Source organism: Panthera pardus, unplaced genomic scaffold (assembly GCF_024362965.1).
Source record: "Panthera pardus isolate Hobbes unplaced genomic scaffold, ASM2436296v1 HiC_scaffold_287, whole genome shotgun sequence".
Lineage (NCBI taxonomy): Eukaryota > Metazoa > Chordata > Mammalia > Carnivora > Felidae > Panthera > Panthera pardus.
Window position 1 is genome coordinate 41,677 of NW_026526862.1, and position 12,206 is coordinate 53,882.

The 12,206-nt window shown below is 45.1% G+C and overlaps 1 pseudogene; it reads left to right on the forward strand.

The window, feature by feature from the left end:
* Positions 1-1,987: 1,987 nt before the first annotated feature.
* On the forward strand, positions 1,988-4,149 carry LOC128774097 (immunoglobulin heavy variable 3-23-like; annotated as a pseudogene).
* The last annotated feature ends 8,057 nt before the right edge of the window (positions 4,150-12,206 follow it).

Sequence of the window (12,206 nt, forward strand, 5' to 3'; positions counted from 1 at the left end):
TGGATGAAAGACCTAAATGTGAGACAGGAAACCATAAAAATCCTAGAGGAGGACACAGGCACCAACGTCTTTGACCTTGACCAGAGCAACTTCTTACTAAACATTGTCCCCATAGGCACGGGAAACAACAGCAAAAATGAACTATTGGGATCTCATCAAGATAAACAGGTTCTACACAGCAAGGAAATAATCAACAAAACTAAAGGCAACTGACTAATGGGGGAAGATATTTGAAAATGACATATCAGATAAAGAGTTAGTATTCAAAATATATAAAGAACTTATCAAACTCAACAACAACAAAAAAAATCCATCATGGATAAAGAAGATGTGGTATATCAATGCAATGGAGTATGACTCGGCAATCAAAATGAATGAAATCTTGCCATTTGCAACTATGTGGATGGAACGGGAGGGTATCATGCTAAGTGAAATGAGTCAGTCAGAGAAAGACAAAATCATATGACTTTACTCATATAAGGTCTTTAAGAGACAAAACAGATGAACATAAGGGAAGGAAAACAAAAATAATATAAAAACAGGGAGGGGGACAAAACAGAAGAGACTCATAAATATGGAGAACAAATTGAAGGTTGCTGGAGAGGTTGTGGGAGGAGGAATGGGGTAAATGGGTAAGGGGCACTAAGGAATCAACTCCTGAAATCATTGTTGCACTATTTGCTAACTAATTTGGATATAAATTAAAAAAAATAAAAAAACAAACATGGTAATGAAAAAAAAAAAAAAGGAGAAGAAAATTACCTCCAGATGATCATGTCCACTATGAAAGCCGACATCTGACAATATGAAAGCCGACATCTGACAGCATATTGAACAGAAAAATACGAAAACCATTCCTCCTACATCAAGATCAGACAATGATGATCACCCCCAACGTAAGTATTCAACATGATAACGTGAAGAATAAACATGCTGCCTCAAACCATATCAACGTGTCACATTGCTGATTTGGATGAAAGTCATATGAGAAACAGCCAGTCCAAGGACACTCAGACCATCCTTTGTCCCTTGACAGCACGAAATAAATCTCCCCTGGGAAAGCTCCCTTACCTGTTCCAGGAGGGAAGAACTATCCTTAGCACCAGAATAAGGAACACAGGGACAAGAAGGCTGTGAAAACAAACCTAGTTACTTGTTGACTAATTAAATACCCCCAAACCCACACCTTTGCTTTAACTCTTGCCAAATCCAATGTTTTGTTGTCTGAAAGTCACAAGTGCCACCTGCTTTGTACATTCTCTGGGTGTCATATCATTAGGAAGGCCATGCACTTGCAAAATGAAATTTATCCTCCCCTTGAGATCCGTCTTATGTCAATTGAATCCTTACACCAGGTAAAACCCCAGAAGAAGGGAAAAGCATTCTTCTACAACTGAAAGAATTACTCACAAACTTTGGCAATAAAAAGAAATAAAAGACATTTAAAACAGTGAGAAGGAAGAAAAATTGCCTGTTTGCAGATGACATGATTTTAAACATAACAAAAGCCTAGAGAAACCACAAAAAATATTAGAACCAGTTTTTAAAAATGAGGACAAGTGCAGGATACATAATGAACAAAAATAAATAAAGAAAAAATAAACCACCCGTGATTCTACAAAACAGCGTGGAAATATATGCAAAACAAATAACCAAATTATAGAAGTGAAAATTTCACAGAAAAAAGTATTTGGGATTAATATCAAAAAGGATGTAAAATAATTGTAGAGCGAAAATGACCAATGTTGATGAAAGACATGTAAAACTGCACACGTGCCTGCAAATATACCTGTGCTCACCAATTAAAATTATTCATATTTTCGCAGCACCATCCACACAAACTAATGTAGAAATGCGTCCCCAACCCTGTCGTTCACTTTTACAGAATCAAATCTAAGTCTGAATCTTGATATATATGTCAGAGGACATGCAAATAGTGCCCTCTCTGTAGCCCTCGGTAGGCCCTCTGCCGCCTGCAGCTGGGAGAGGAGCCCCAGCCCCAGGAGTCCCAGGCGTTCCCATTCTGTGATCAGCACAGCAGAGACACCTCACCATGGAGTTTGTGCTTGGCTGGATTTTCCTCGTTGCTCTTTTGAAAGGTAAGTCATGGTGAATTAGAGACACTGAGTATGTGAGTGGGTATGAGTGAGAACCAGTGCATGTGTGACAGTTTCCTGACCAAGATGTCTGGTGTCTGAAGGTGTCCAGTGTGATGTGCAGCTGGTGGAGTCTGGGGGAGACCTGGTGCAGCCTGGGGGGTCCCTGAGACTCACCGTTGTAGCCTCTGGATTCACCTTCAGTAGCAACAGCAAGGACTGAGTCTGCCAGGCTCCAGGGAAGGGGCTGCAGTGGGTCTGACGGATTGATACTGATGGAGGCGGCACGTACTTCGCAGATTCCGTGAAGGGCCGATTCACCATCTCCATAGACAAGGCCAAGAACACGCTGTATCTGCAGATGAACAACCTCAAGACCAAGGACACGGCCACATATTACTGTGCGAAAGACACAGTGAGGGGACCTCACTGGGAGCCCAGACACAAACCTCCCTGCAGGAGAGGATCAGCACCACCAGGGGGCGCACACTATGCACAATTCTCCTTTGTGTTCCCAGGAGCAGGTGCAGATGGAGGTTACAGGCAGGTTTCCTGTCAGGGTCAGGGGCTTCCTCTCCACACAGCAGTTTCGCCAGGGAGGCTCTCTGGACACAGGATTCTGTGTTTACCTACTAACTCTCTGAATTAGCAACTGTGTTGTCATAGGAAAACTACACTAACGTGCACAAAAGACACAGTTCTTTGCATTGCTTACTCCTGTCCCTCAATATGAGTGAATTGCAGATATCCTGAGGCACAATAGCTGAACATTTACAGGGGTCCCAGATGCACTCCCAGTGCAGCCAGGACCACAGGATCCCACAGCTCCTCCTTATCCTCACCCACCCATTGTCCCAATAAAACAACATGACACTTCCCACCTAGCTGTTGCTACTCAGGACTCTAAATGAGCTACAGCTTTATTCCATTCCTCTAAAGAAGAAATAATTCATCTCCATTTATTAGGATTCTCCGGAGGCTAAGGGCCCAAAGCACATTGGTTTACATGATTGAATACATTGATAAGCCCCACCTTCCACTCTCACATGCTGGAGACCCAGGAAAACCAGAAGTGTTATTCTCATCTAATTCTGAACTACTCTCTAGTCTCACAATGTGGAAAGCTGATGATGTAACTCCCAGAACAAGGGCCAGAGGAGACCACTGTTCCAGTTCAAACAAGCACATGGGAAGTAAAAATGAGGGAATTCTTCCTCCCTCTGCATCAGATTTTCTTCAGAACCTTAACAGAGTGGGTGATGCCGAGGCAGACAGAAACCATGGATAGAAATGCCAGTGTCTTCTGGAATAATTAACAAACATCCACAGAAACAGTTGGGAAACTGGGCACCCATGACGCAGTCAAGATGACACATAAAGGTAATCAAGACAAGTCAACCTTCGGTAAATGTGCAGTTCAAAGACTGAAGGTTTAGAAGTCCATGCCATCATTGGGGTGGAGTCTGGTGGGCGTAGCAGTGCTCCAGGGGAGAAGCAGCCCCGTGGCCCATAGGGAGTGCTACAGTTTGAGGATCCCTGAGTCACATCGGATGAGACAGTTGCTTTCTTGGAGTGCATTTTCATGGGGCAGGAGAGCTGACAGGCACCGTTGCACTGCCCTGGTCATTAGCATAGGAGCCTCTGCTGAGAGCAGCTAAATGGACGCTGCTTCTTGTTGTTCTTCACCATGAACTCCAAGCCCTAGTGTTCATGCAACTGCCCTTCTGGGATAACCAGCTCCAACCACAGCATAGCGAGATGCTCTCCCAGAGGATCAGTGAGATCACTGTCATACTGAGTTCATACAATCTGGTGTATTCAAACCCAGCTAGAGCTCCTGAGATAAAACATAAGAGCCCTGAGATGCCAGGAGGGCCAAAGGTTTCGACACAGACAGGATGAAGGCAGGGTTGTGGGGTGTCCTTGGCGTACCCTGATGACTTCCATAGGCAAGATGGAACCCCATGCACTGAAGAGGGATGCTGCTATCATGGGAACTGCACTGACAGCACTATGCGCTGCCAAGAAATCTTTGCAAATTCTGGAAAGGTGAAGATGTCTGCTATGCCATAAATCAAAAAAGCAGCCGATATGGACACTGCAGAAGACCCTGGGGAATTCAACGCTGAACCCTGTTCCCACACAGACGAGCCGTGTGGAAGGCTGCAGTGTAGGATCGTCACACATCTCCCTCAGCTGCAAGAGCATGTTGGATTCCATCCATCTGAGATCTCAGGGTTCTGGTGTTGGCGGCTGAATTCACATAGTAGCACAGGAACAACCGAGATTGGTCATGTGAGAACTGGTACCCCCTATGCTTCTGGAAAGCTCTGTCAGGACACCTACTGCACTGGCAGTGTGGCTCAGCTGAACTATGACTGTATCCCGGAGAAATTCAGTCACAGAGGGTCGTGCGACAATAACAGGAACTGCCACTGCCACACAGGCTGGGATCCTCCATGGTGCACAGAAAAGGCACTGGTGGGAGCACAGGCAGTGGACCCCTCCAACAAGAATGCGGCCAGTGAGGCAAAGTGATGAATCCCTGTTATATCTTAGAGCGGTTTTTGGTCCCATTTAAGCCATAATAGCTGCATTCCTTGTGGTGTCGCCACAAATCTCAAATTATCAACCCCGAGAAAGTTAAGGGACTGATTGTTGCTGACGACAATCCATAATTAGCCTCCTGACTGCTGAACAACTATAGACAATCCAACTGGCACATGTGTGAAAATACAGTAATGAGGCTGCAGAGCTGACATCCACGTTTCGGGGGTCTGCAGGAGACACAGGCACATCACGGCTCTGACACACATCTCTCATGGCTCACTGACCAGAACGCTGAAATAAAACTTAAACACTGCATGCTTGTGGCTTCTACGTATATATCTAAGCTTCCAAGAGCCCAAACTGAGCCCGAGATTATGTGCAGAGGACCTGAGTCAGCTTCTGAGTCCTTGAACTGAGGTATATGCTTCCAGAATTAAGACGTTCACACAAGCTCTTTCAGGGACAAATTCATGAGTTGTGTCCAAAACTGTGCTCTTGCACACTTAACATTTTCTCATTCTCCAGGTAATCTGTCTTCCCCCAGTCCCAATGTGGGTTCAGGATAATGGAGGGCTACCACCCACCCACACTGCCTGTTCCACACTGGGGTGTCTGTGGGCTGTGAGGGAAGGGGACTGGCATTAGGTTCCACCTAGCACAAGCTGTGCCTCCCTGGAGAGCAAATTTCAAATGTGGGAGACTGAGACCATGAGGTTTAAAGGAGCACCAAATAAAATGAATAAGAAAGGCAGGCACAAGTGCCTATGGATAACTCTGGCATCCAGTTGGAGCCCGATGAATGTGAATCCCTGCTCTCTTTCTCTTGCCTACTTTGCAGTGAGTTTAACCTTAGATAAGGATCTGCCTAGGATTCCCACTGGTTTTCTGAGAGCCTTCTCAAATAACCACACAGAGGTGAGCCTGTGAAAAGTTAGGGACTTCAGCCCCATGCATTCTCAAGTAATCAGGTACTTGCTACCCTGTTTTCTGTGCCCTGATCACTGGGACTGTGTGAAGGAGGCATGCCCTTCCCAAGGTCCTTGTGTACCCTTGCTTCTGGGCCCTGTGAGTCATAAATCCTGTGCCTCCATTTCCTTTGTTGGGGGTGCACGGAAACCCCATCTTGAGTCAGGAGGGCCCCATGCATCTCATGTATCCAAAGCCAGAGCTCAGATGCCTAGGGAGCTGCCTATCCACCCCCTGAGCAATGGCTCTTCCCTATTCCTTCAGCACGATACAGTCTACATGTTCTTAATTTTGTACAACAGCTGGGGTCCCCAACACATTTGTCCCCAGGGATGGGATTGAGGGCCTAGGTGGTGCCCTCCAACAATGTGTTAGCACTGAAAATGGCTCACTCGTTTCTCACCCCCACATCAAAGCTGCTCTGGGAAGGAGCTGGAGTTTGCCGGTGGTCTGTAGCTTTGCTTTGGGCTGATGCCAGGTGTTGCCAGAAACCCCTACCCTAAGTTACCAGTGCCATAAAAGGTCAGACTCCCTGCAGAGACCAACAATCAGGCACCGTCCTGGGGTTCCAGAGGTGTGTATTTCCTACTCATCTCCAAGTGAGATATTGCTGGACACCGAAGACCATATGCCTAGATTAGTGTCGAAGAAGACGCCAGCTGCTGGGTCCACTGTGTTGCAGCCAGTACCCTGGTGTTGTGTTTGCTTAGCCATGCCTACCTAGTGACAGAGGCAACTCTACCAGGAGCATCATGTCTCCCTGGGTGGAGGACACGACCAAGGCAACCTCCCCCTACTGGCTGTATTCGTCACTGCTGTTGACAATGGCTCCCTATTTGACAGGTGTTGAGGGGGACACTGCAGCGTGGGAGGCCTAATCACACGTTTCTGGGAAGAGTTAACTTCTATCCCAGGTCTTCACTACACCAACATATCCACGGACCAGTGTGAAAGAGAGAAATGGTGACAGGCACTACACCCTCATGAAAATGCAAGGTTTCCTGGAATCATTTGTCCAAAGGGAGGGAGACAAGGATATTGATTGGCTCTAGTGGGTCTTCACAATTGGCTTCAAGCTGTTGCTTTAAGCACTTGACATACTACAGCTGTCTGGATTAGTCCAAGTGCCCCAGATTCATAAATCACTGAAAAGTTCAAGGTATCAGCGGCCTGTTTACTTAGAGACAACCTACGGAGCTTCCAGTCTTTTCACTGTATCAAAAGGCTCTGACAATCACCCCAAGGCACATGGCAAGAGACACACACCAAGGAAAAAGGGGAAGGCTCTGAGGAAGAGGCTCCCTAGGGCCCCAGAGTCCACAGAGGTAGGAAGAAAGAAACTCTGATTCTCCGGACTTGGATTTTTATGGCACGACAGCACAGGCCCACTGGGAGAGGTCAAGGCCAGGTGATGCAATCCAACTCTAAGATAGAATGGGGACAATTCAATGGGTGTGGGATTTGGGTTTTGTTTTGTTTTGTTTCCCTTATGTCATGTGCCCATGAGCCCTTGTCCATTTCCACCTGGAGGAGAGGCACTTGACAACAGAATCTAAGGAGTTCTTCTTGAAGGTCCACTCTGACCTTAAGCCTTGTGTCAATACAATTCATGGAAATACCAGCTTTAGTGTAGCAGGCATTAGCATGCATGCCATAGTCAGATGTGAAAAGGAGAATTTTCAAGAAGCCCAAGACTTCTTTGCTGCAAATGGTGATGGGATCACCACCTCCATAAATAGGAGCCCACAGGAGGGTCCCAGCAGTGCCCCATTCAAGGGGTGGAACTTCAACCCAGATCTCTTGCTCTAGAGATGATGCCCACACTTCTCTTTATGCACAGCTCTGAGAAGAGGGGTCCCTAGTGACTTAATCTCAGGACAGCCTGAACACAAGTCAGAAACTTTGATCAGACACTTTGGGATCTTCAAGAGAATGCTGTTCCTACCCTTTGGGTGGGTGCCATCACTTCTCTGGACATGAAAGACCTGGTAGGGGGGAGCTGGGATCCCAGTGGGTGGGGAGATGCCAAGGCCGCTGCCTAGGGACCCAGAGGTTTGTGGAGTATGTCCTTCCTCCTGGGACAACTGCCTGTATACTTCTGTAATTACCGTGTAGGACACAGACACAGACAACACTTTATTTCTCTCATTGACCCTGAAGCCAAGGTACAGTGCTTCCCTGGAACCCCTCCAAATAAAAGTGTGGTGCCCTTTAGCTTACTAGGTATAAAAGGAGGGATAGTAGTAGGGTCTCAACATCCCTTTGATGTCACTATTGGAAGAATCTTTACTGAAACCCTTTTAGCAATGGTGGCCCCTTTGACCGTGCATTGTCTTGTTAATGATGTGGATGCCCTCACATGCCATCAAGGCCAGTGGGAACAAACCCAGTGCCTGGCTTTCCTGGGGGGAACTACATATCAGGAGTCTGTAGGACTGCAAATTGTACCCCCCTACATCCAATTAAGACAGTATATGCACATCAATATTGTGCGCAATAGAGGACTGAGTAATTGCACCCCATAATTCAAGATTTGCTGAAGGAGGGGGGACATTAAACACACCATTTCTCCTTTCAGTCTGCCCACTTGACGGGCATTAAAGCCCCTCCTAACAGGTGGTGCTTTACAGTTGACTACTGAAATGTAAATGCCCAGCTGTCCATAAGATGGCTCACATTCCCAAGACTGTCTAGGCAGTTGAGGGTATCTCAAGGGCCACAGGGGAGACTCTGTCATGACTGAGCTAGCCAGTATGTCCCATTCAGCATCGATGACCAAGGAGTCCCAGCCACAGTCTGCTCTCAACCTGTACATCTCTACCCTGCTGCCTTGGGAATTCCTAACAGTCCAAAGAGTGCCAAGATGTTAGGCTGACCAGCTCATGTAGAGCCTGTCATGAGTTCCCACTGGTCTGGGCAATTGAGGGTCACTGTCACTGGTCAATTATCATACATTCCTGAAAGTTTGTGAGACATGGGAGGCCTGCAGTCCTTCAGCAGCTATAAGGTGGGTTTTGTCACCTGACTGAGCTACTCCAGATATTCGGTCTACTCTCATATGACTTGTGCTGTTAGGAAGCCTTACCTGGAAGTGGCTGAGCTATGTCACTTGATGCACAGGTAGTCTGAGTGCCAATGAAACATTTTGGGATCTGAAAAGTGTTTGTGCCATGGGGGTTATGCTGGAGCACCTTGTGACCACCTGGCACCAGATTGCCTTGCTATGTCACCGAGAGAGAGAATCTAGCACCATGACTGTCTTCATACAAAGGGAAGTATTCTATCCCAATACTTCACCTGAGCAAAGGACCATCCTGAAGCTTCCATCAAAGTTGTGGTCTCAATCAATGCAGTGGAAGGAAAGACAGAGTGACATTGTCGTTCTGGTTGTGGATACCACACCCTTCCATTTGTCCATCCACATGGTGCATTCACCTGCTTGCATTGGCAGGAAATACCACTACTTTGGGGGCTTACTTGCTATCTTGATGTCAAAACAATTGACAATCAGACTGAGTATTTACTGTAGATGGGACTTGGAAAACTGCTGTAAGGGTCTGTGTCTGACCTGCTGAGATATCTACACAGGTGAATGGGGCAGGTACAGTCTGAAGACAGACAGTCATAGAGGTTCAGAGGGAGAGCAGGAAATGTAGTCAGTCTTTTAATAGTGGGGGAAAGGGTAGGCTCCATTTTAAAAAGTTTTTTTTTTCCTGACAGGAAAGAGCCGGAAAATGAAACTAGGTGGAAATGCAGTTTTTTGATCCATGACCTACTATGTGATGCCATGTGTTCCGGAGCCTGGGAATTGGCTCTGGGAATCCTTACCTATGGTCGTTGTGGGGATGGCCATCCAGGATCTTGACGATGGCATTTTCTGGAACTATTTTGTGCAGCTGGCATGAATCCAGAAGAATCTTTCCCTAATTCTGATGGCAGCGTAGTCGGTTAGCAGTTCGGCATAAGGTCCTTCTCAGCGAGGTGGCACTGGGTGCTCTCTGAAGACCTGATGAGCGTCCCATATTCTGTAGAAAGGGTTGCATGGCTAGGCTGTGGCAGAGGCCATGTTCTTATTGTCTATGGATGATATAACCCAAGTGCACCTGTTACTTCTTGGACATGGCTATGCATGGCATCAACTTGGTCATATGAGTTATCATAAATTTCACTCAATCAGGGAAGAAAGGGTTAAGGACTCCTTTCTAAAATACTGTTGCAAAGGGGGTCAGTCCCTGCCTGCTATTGGAGCATTCCAAATCTCATTAAGGGCCAAGGACAATGATTCTGGATGTTCCAGGCCAGTTTCCAGGTGGATTTTTCCTGAAGGAATTTTGTGTCTAGTTTTTCATGTTCCATATCTGTTCCCCTAATCCACATATCCTCATCGTCTGCTTCTGTGATGATTAAGGATGATGTGGGGTATAAAATTCTAATTATCACCCCCAAGTCTTTGCAAGTACGTAGTTTGTCTATGTGCTGAAGTGAGTTCCTTGGTCTGGCTAAATCCATAATGGAATGGCAAATCCAGGAACCATTTCAGGCATTACATTCTTTACCACAGTCGTGGCAATGGCATGTCCAGTCAGACAGAATCAGTCCATCCACCAAACAAGCAGCCATTTACCAATGAGGAAGCCAATTTGTCAAATCCATCTGGAGAGCCCCAGTGGGCAGGGAGGGGCTACCCGCCCATAGACTTCCTTCTAGCTCTACAAATATTTGCTTGCCCCTTTTCTAGTATGGTGTAGTCCCCCTTGCATGCTTTGTTCTCTGTGACTTTGCTTTTATATCAAATCAATCATTCTCAAGTGAATGTCATCATATTCATCTTTCATGTTTTCTTTGAAGGCATTTAGGTTCAAGTGTTCTTCTTAATCCTTCATCCATTTTGAGATTTTTTTTGTGTCGACATATATGTATGAAGAAAGATTATGGCCAAATGTTATTATTTGGCATGTATATATCAATATTTTTTTTTATTTTTACTTTGTTTTTGAGGGAGAGAGACAGATCATGAGTAGGGAGGCACAGAGATAGAGGCAGAAACAGAATCCAGGCCCTGAGCTGTCAGCAGGAGCCTGATGTGAGGCTCGAACCCACAAACCGTGAGATCATGACCTGAGTGGAAGTGGGATGCTTAACCTACCAAGCCACACAGGTGCCCCTAGTCAACACCATGTTTAAGAGACACTATCCTCCCCCCACTGTGCATTGTTGGAAATCTCGTGCAGGATTTGCTGACTGCATCTGCAAACTTCTACTTCTGGGCTCCGTAATTAGCTCCCCTGGTCTAAATATCTCATTTGATGCCAGAAGCACACTGTTGTGGTTAATGTACCTCTGCAATATATTTAGAAAGAGAGAAGTGTGATGTCTCCAGGTTCTCTCGACGTCATGATTGTTTTGTTGCTTCCATGTGTTGTGTGCTTTCATATGAATTGTATATTTTTCAGGTTCCTTAAAAAACTCATTGGCATTTTTATTGACATAACAAGATAAACATAAAAATACCATAAAAAGATAAAGCAGACAGAAAATAGAGACTATCACAAATTCAGAAAACAAATCAATTACATAAAAATTTGTATTTGCCAAAGTAAAATTTGAAACAAATAGGTAGCCTGGGGAAATAGGGAAGACTCAAACAAATGCAATCAGAATTGAAAGAGGAGACATAACTGAACTAAAGACATGGAAAAAATCATTAAAGAAAAACTTAGGTATTTATAGGCCAACAATTAGATCACCAGGAACAAATTACACATTTTATGCCATACTGTAGGCCACCAAGACTGCTTCATGGAAAAATACAAAAGGAACAAAAGAAAAATTAATAAGATTTCTCTATCTAAAACCTCACCCTCCAAAAAATCTGCCGAGGAGTCCATTACTTTATTAAAACTTCTACTAAGTATTTAAAGAGGAATTAATGCCAATATTTCTCAAACTATTACAAACCGCTGATAAAAAAACAGCACTCCCAAATGAAATTTGTGAGGACAGCATTGTTTTCACACCAAAACCAAAGAAAGACACCACCAGAAGGGAAACTACAGGTCACTATCTCAAAGGAACATACATGCAAAATTCCTTCACAAAATCTGAGCATACTGAATTCAACAGAACATTGAGAGGATCATACAACATAATCCAGTGTGATTCACTCCAGGGATGCAAGGATCCTTCAACATACACAGATGCATAAATGTGATGTCCTCCATTACCAGAGGGAATGAGTGAATCAAAGCCATCATTAATTGATTCAAAAAAACATTAGACAAAATTCAACACATGTTCATCATTTAAAAAGAACCCAATTAAAAAGGGACCGAAGAAAATTACCTCCACATGATCATGGCCACTATGAAAAGCCCACACCTAACAGCATATTGAACGGTAAAATGCAGGCTTTCCTGTCATTTCAGGAGCCAGGCAATGATGGTCACCCCTAACATAAGTGTTCCCCATGATAACATGAAGAATACATATGCCACCTCAAACTATGTCATCTTGTCACACTGCTTATTTGGGTGAAAGTCACTTGAGAAAGAGTCCAAGTACACTCAGACTCTCCATCGTCCCCTGTCAGCAGGA